The 6,850-nt window shown below is 36.9% G+C and overlaps 1 long non-coding RNA gene across 1 annotated transcript; it reads left to right on the top strand.

Annotated features, from left to right (window-relative positions):
* The first annotated feature begins 731 nt into the window (after positions 1–731).
* Positions 732–2,003, top strand: LOC120135642. The gene is made up of 3 exons (XR_005517279.1): positions 732–1,112; positions 1,176–1,267; positions 1,875–2,003. It is a non-coding gene; the product is annotated as an uncharacterized LOC120135642 (long non-coding RNA).
* Positions 2,004–6,850: the final 4,847 nt, after the last annotated feature.

Here is a 6,850-nt window from a genome sequence, read left to right as displayed (position 1 = left end):
ACTCAACACTATTAATTATAAAATGATACAAACAAATCAAAACAAACTACAAATAAAGAGAATAACATTAACAAGGTTAAAACTAATAAAGTTTTGAGTTTAATTAAAAACATATATTCTAATGATTTTAAAAATAATATTCATGAAGCTAATAAATAAAGAAAAGCAAAATTTATATATATTAATTAATATATATATAGGTAACAAACTAATTAATTATTATTAACTTAATAAAATCATAATTGATTACACGAAATTTAATCAATCAACTTTACATCTTGTAATAATTATAATAAAAATAAATTAAAATAAAATCAAAGTTAAAACTATAATTCGACACATATCGAGACATAAATATCAAATATTACATTTCATGTACTGAAATTGAAATAAACCTCTAATTATACATAGGACTGACAACTAACATACAAAAAATTTAGAATTTAATGTCTAAAGTAACAAAAATTAAATAACATAACATTAGGGACCGAAATTAAAAATGCATAAAATAAAGATGCAAAATTGAAAACAAGGAAATATTTAATTTAGGGACTAAAACGCATGAAACATGAAATTCGAATGGTTTGTCTAAGAGATAACCCATGCACGAACTGGGTATTTTCTTAACACCCATACGGTGTAGTTTTAGAGACTTAATTTACATATTATTTTAATGACATTTAGCCCTAATTTTTACTTGTAAACAACCCCTATGCGCAGCTCTTCCTCTCATGGCCACTAATCTCTCACAACCTTCAACCAGCAGAAACGGATAAATCTTTTCTGGTCATCACTCTTCTATTCTACTACTCTCCCTCTTTATTTTATGCGGCCGAAATGGCCGAAAATCCCTTACCCACTACCATGAATGGTGGTTCAACTCTCTCTGGCCATAAAAATCCACTCCATAGTAGTATCAAAACCTAAACAAACCTAGACCACAAAACAATCCCTACTAAACCAAAGAAATGTGAACCAAACAGCCCCCATTTTCCCATTTCCGGTGACCAACGAACTCACATGCAGAGCTCCGAACGACAACTAAGGGAAACCAACCTTTTCTTAACCCTGACTGTTCGACTATTTTGGCGATGATAGGGCTAATCCCGAAGGTAAACGATCTCCTTTTTGCATTTTATACTTTTTCTCAAACTTTCTCCTAAACTTTCTAACAGTGTCAAGGAAACCAATATTCATAAAAGCTCGGTCGACCACCAAACGTGGATGACACACTTACCCCGACCACTAAAGGACTCGATCGACCAAGGTAACTCAACTCTTACTATTCTCTATTTGTTTTGATTTCGAAAATTGCTATTGCCTTTTTGTATTAGATCATTAATCAAAAGAAATAAAAATACTAAATTGCTTGTACTGCTTAATTTCTAGAATATATATATAAAAACTCTTGCATGGATTGATTTTTATAGAAGATTTGGAAAGAGCATTCGGGTTTTGTTCTTTTCATTAAAGGAAATGAACCAACGTACACTGTTTTGTATTGTTTTTTATTTGTGTTTTTACTATAAACACACACTGTATACTAAAAGACGAAAATGAATTCAAAAAATATACCTCAATTAACTACTATTGATTTCTAATGATTCGAAAATGAAGGGAGTGAAACCCTTTGTTTACACTGATTGACTATTGAATACTGGAAGTCAAATATCTGTATTTTTTTCTATTCTTGATTCCTCCTTCCTTTCTTTCCTATTTAAAATTTCCCTATATTTGTGGTTGTTTCAAATCCACCTTTTTCTTCAATTAGTGCTGAAGCAGGTATATTTAATCCCGTAATTTTCGGGTTTTCTTTTTATTTCAAAGGTTTAGGTAAACTTGTAAAGTTTTTGCTGACTTTGGTTTTGATCCAGTCACATATGCTGAGATGGCCAGATGATGACAGCTTCTAGAAGTATTTGGTGATGGCTCTATGTTGGCTTGACACTGCAGTGGGAGGCATGCGTGGATGAAAATGTCAATTTGCTTTAGGATTAGGATTTTAGCAAATCCTAAATTCACTAGGTCGGGTCACTGAACCGGGTCACACTTGGGCTTGAACCAACATCTTGTAATTGAGTTGATATTTGTAACTGGGTCTTGGGCCTGTAAAATATAATATGTAACATTAATAATAATAATAATAATAATAATGTATTAAAAGATGGGATGAAAAGTTAGTGTCGACATTAATAATGCACAAGTGAACTATACCACCACTGAAAAAGAGCTCTTAGTAGCAGTATTTGCATTCGATAAGTTTAGGACATATCTAATAGGCACTAAGGTAATTGTGCACATAGATCACTCAACCATTAAATATTTGATTAATAAAAAAGATGCAAAGCCTAGACTAATTCGGTAGATATTATTACTGCAAGAATTTGATTTAGAGATCAATGATAGAAAATGTATAGAAAATTAAGTGGCAGATCATTTGTCTAGGCTAGATAACAAACCTGGTTATCACATCACAGAAATTAAAGAGGATTTCCCTGATGAGATAATATTATTTGTCACTACTGCATCGTGGTATGCTGGCATCGTTAACTTTCTTGTTAGTGGTATTGTTCCTCTTGATTTATCTAGCTAAGGCAAACGGACATTTCGACATGACGTGCGACATTACTACTAGGTCGAACCATTTCTATTCAAACCATGTGGAGACCAAATAATCCGAAGGTGCATTCTAGAATAAGAGAAGCAAGATATCCTACTACAATGCCACTCGTCACCATATGGAGGGCATTTTGGTGGAATGAGAATAGCAGCAAAAGTGCTTCAGCCGGGATTTTATTAGCCAACCCTGTTCAAAGACGCGCATGAGTTCTACAAGTCATGTGATAAATGCCAAAGAACAGGAAACATATCGAAACGGCATGAGATGCCATGGAAAAACATTCTGGAAATTGAACTTTTCGATGTATGGGGAATAGATTTCATGGGACCTTTTCCTACATCATTCGGAGATATGTACATTCCTTTGGCACTGGATTACGTATCAAAATGGGTTGAAGCCATTGCAACACCTAAGAATGATTCCAAGACGGTGTTGAAGTTTTTGCTCAAAAATATATTCACTCGCTTTGGAACACCACGAGCTCTTATTAACGATGAAGGCACACATTTTTATAATAAATTAATTACCAAGGCATTGAAAAGATATGGAGTACGACATAGAATCGCTATGGCCTATCACCCTCAGACGAATGGATAAGCCGAAGTGTCTAACCGAGAAATCAAGTAGATCCTTGAAAAAGTGGTCAACCCAAGTCGAAACGATTGGTCGCCGAAGCTAGATGAAGCACTATGGGCTTATTGCACAGCATTCAAGACACCGTTGGGAATGTCCCCATTCAAGCTAGTCTATGGAAAGGAATGTCATCTACCGGTTAAACTCGAACATAAAGCTTATTGGACCATCAAAAAGATAAACATGGATGCTCAGCTTGCTGGAGAGAGAAGACTATTGGAGCTTAACGAGATGGATGAATTTAGAGCACATGCATACGAGAATGCCCGCCTTTACAAGGAGAAAACAAAACGATGGCATGACAGAAAAATATTACCAAGGCAATTTTATTCTGGACAATAAGTACTACTCTTCACGCCTTAAGTTATTCCCAGGCAAGCTAAAATTACAATGGTCAAGACCATTCATCGTTCACTAAGTCCATGACAATGGAATAATTGAAATTCAGAACCAAAACGATAGTTCCATCTTCAAAGTGAATGGGCAGAGACTCAAGGAGTATAAAAGAGCCCCAGTCCTATGCGATCAACCGGCATAGTTGGCACAGATGCCCAAGAATTTGCTTTTCTTAATTGAGCAAATATTCGTTGCCTAGGCAACGAAAATCTGAATTCTATACATAAATAAGTTAAGTTATTTTCTTCTTTAATCCATTTTATTTTATTATTTTCTTCTTTCATATTGTAGGCAAGCAAGGAACACATGGCAGCATGGGGAGTTGAAGCATGCATGAAGGAAAAAAAGAAGCCCTAGGGTATGTGTTTTGGCGGCAGAATAAAGAGTGAAATATATCTTTTCTTCCTTTTTTATGTCACTCCAAATATTTCTCATTTAATGAGAAATCATTTCCCCATCGTACAAGTATGAAATTAACCCCAAACTACCCATCACTTTCTCAAGAAAAACCACCCACTCTTCTTCTTCTTCATCGTGTTTCCCCATTTTCTTCACAAACCAAAAATAATTTCTTTCTCTCAAAAATACTTCCCCATAGCCACCACTAAAATCATCCAAGAAAAATGGTGAGATCAAAACCAGCCCCAGCCCCCAAACAGAGTTTCAAACATTTCCAAATAGCCAAAGTAGAAGCATGCTTCAAAACCATTCAACAACGCCAAGTCTATTTTGAAGATGGATTCGTCTTTCTAGCCGAACGCGAGGAGCAATTTGGACCTGAGGTGATGGACGTCATCAATAAGCATAACTGGGAGAAGTTTGCCCGAAAGCCTAACGTCGCAGCACCAACAATGGTGAGGGAGTTCTATGCCCATCTCAAGGATCCCTCTAACCACACAGTATATGTTCGAGGTAAACTCATTCGATTCTCCCCCTTGGCACTGAATAAATACTTTAAGTTAGGGAAAGTGGATGACCAACACAAGAGATTTGTGGCCGAAGCAGATCAAGAAACGTACAGTGGAGTTCTACAGGATTTATGCTTTAGGTGGGCCAAGTTCGAAGGGAATACCCCCCACAAGGATGCGAGTAGATCATCGAGCCCTCAAATCGGATGTGAAGTTGTGGAACTATTTTCTTAAAGGCAAGCTGGTGCCAACGTCCCACAACACCACTGTCCTCTTCAAGTGGTTGATGCTGTTAGACTCGATCATATACGGTAGAAAGATCTACGTGGGTTAGATAATCTATGAGCAGATCCATGAATGTGCCAAGAAGAACCGGGATAACCTACTATTTTCAAACCTTATTACCGCATTATGCAGAAAGAAAAAAGTTCCTGAGGAACCATTCGAAGACTTCATCAAACCCAAGGAGGGTATTATAAAGAAAAAGGTCCCCAAGTTGATGAGTTTCAATGATGACGATCCAAATGAAGGTCTGGAGTGGGGAACAAAATCGATTATCGCGGCTAGAATGGTTGCTGTGGTTACATACATGCGAGAGACGCGTGAAAAGATCGGACGCCTGGAGGACCATATGAAAATTTACTTCGAGTATGCCAAGACAAGAGACATGCAACTCAACGCCTTCATCAAGGAGTTGCTCCAGACCATAATGATCAGACTGCCAACCTTCCCCAATGTTATCCTTAATTACAATGCGGGTGGTAGCACATTCCATGCCTCGACATCTTATGTCCCTCCAGACGTCTCACCAGATGTACCCACTGATGTGCCACCACTGGCGACCCATGTCTCACCCATACCAAAAGAAGGCCAATGTGACACAGAAGAGTTCCTTAGTTCCTCATCCTTCTCCACCACCGACAGCAGCTCCTAGTCCACCACCAGTTCCAACACAACCGACTTCTATGACTGAGCAGTCCACTCCAGCATGACCCTCAACCAACAAGAATCTCTATAAGAGAATGGTGGGTTGTATACTTCATCTTTCTCCTTCTCAACCAATAGCAGTCGACTCAGGATCCGAGAGTCCCTCTCCTCCCAAAAAATACCGCACGAGGGCGTCTAGTCAAGCCACACCACTACAGTGAGTTTTCTTTTTATAGTTTAGATTTTTTTATTTTTATCGCATCTGCATATAGCATCAATTAGTGTAATTTTTATGCATTGAGGACAATGCATCCCTCAAGTTTGGGGGAAGGTGTTGTACCATTCTGCCATACTTTGTTAAATAGTAAATGATGTTAATTGGTTAAAAATTTTGGTTGTCATGACATAAGCAGGTTAGGATTATTGTTAGGAATAAATTAGGGATGCCCAATGATGAATGCAAAATTTTATTGTCTAGGCCAGAATTATTGTAAAGACTGTCTGAAGAAGAGGACCAACCCTAGGCTTGATCTTTTCAAACTTGCAAACACGATTGTAGGTTGTCTTTGCTCTAGGTAATATATAAAATTTTTAGGAAGGAACTTTCTATTTGCCGAGACTTCAATAATATTCTAAGGGTAAGGTAAAAATTCTCTAGTGTTTAAAAAACTTGAAAACTCAAAAAATACAAAGGGACACTCCTCTGTGCAAAGGCATGAACAAGAAAAACTCCAAAAGAAATTAAGAGTATCCAAGGCATATGAGTGAATGAAAGTAGTCCCAGGATGACTCTGCCTAACTAGCTTGGGGGTGGAAGGTATGCTCTCTTTCACCTAGAGTATGGGATGGTAGTTGTGATGAGCTGACTCCCCTAAAAAAAAGTTGTGAATAAAGAGAATAAAAGTTGATAAATAACTAGGAGTATAAACTAAGTCTGATGAATATTTGTTGCCTTGACAACCTATAAGTGCTTACTTTAAGTTTTTTAATTACCTCTATACATAGACTGGTTACAATCACGCACACGCACTAGCAAAGGATCCTGACTAGGGAATGGACTTGACTGATATGAGTGTTGAACATGTTGAGGCCAAATATTTTTGCTGAGGGCTGAAATCTCAAACCTGATGATGTTCTTGATACTGCTTTGCCATGACAATATTAATTTTCTTCTAGCTATTATCTATTGCTTGAGGACAAGCAATAGCTTAAGTTTGAGGGTTTGATAACTCCGTAAAAAGACTTAATTTCTAGTCTTTTCACTTAAGTTATTGATCGTCTAAACAAAGTATACACTGCATTTTTAGTTGCATATAGGTTATATTAGCTTGTGATGGATAAGTTTTACTTAGGCAAGATTTATTTA

This window comes from Hibiscus syriacus, unplaced genomic scaffold (assembly GCF_006381635.1).
Source record: "Hibiscus syriacus cultivar Baekdansim isolate YM2019G1 unplaced genomic scaffold, ASM638163v2 tig00110610_pilon, whole genome shotgun sequence".
Taxonomy (NCBI): domain Eukaryota; kingdom Viridiplantae; phylum Streptophyta; class Magnoliopsida; order Malvales; family Malvaceae; genus Hibiscus; species Hibiscus syriacus.
This window is presented reverse-complemented; position numbering and strand designations above follow the sequence as displayed.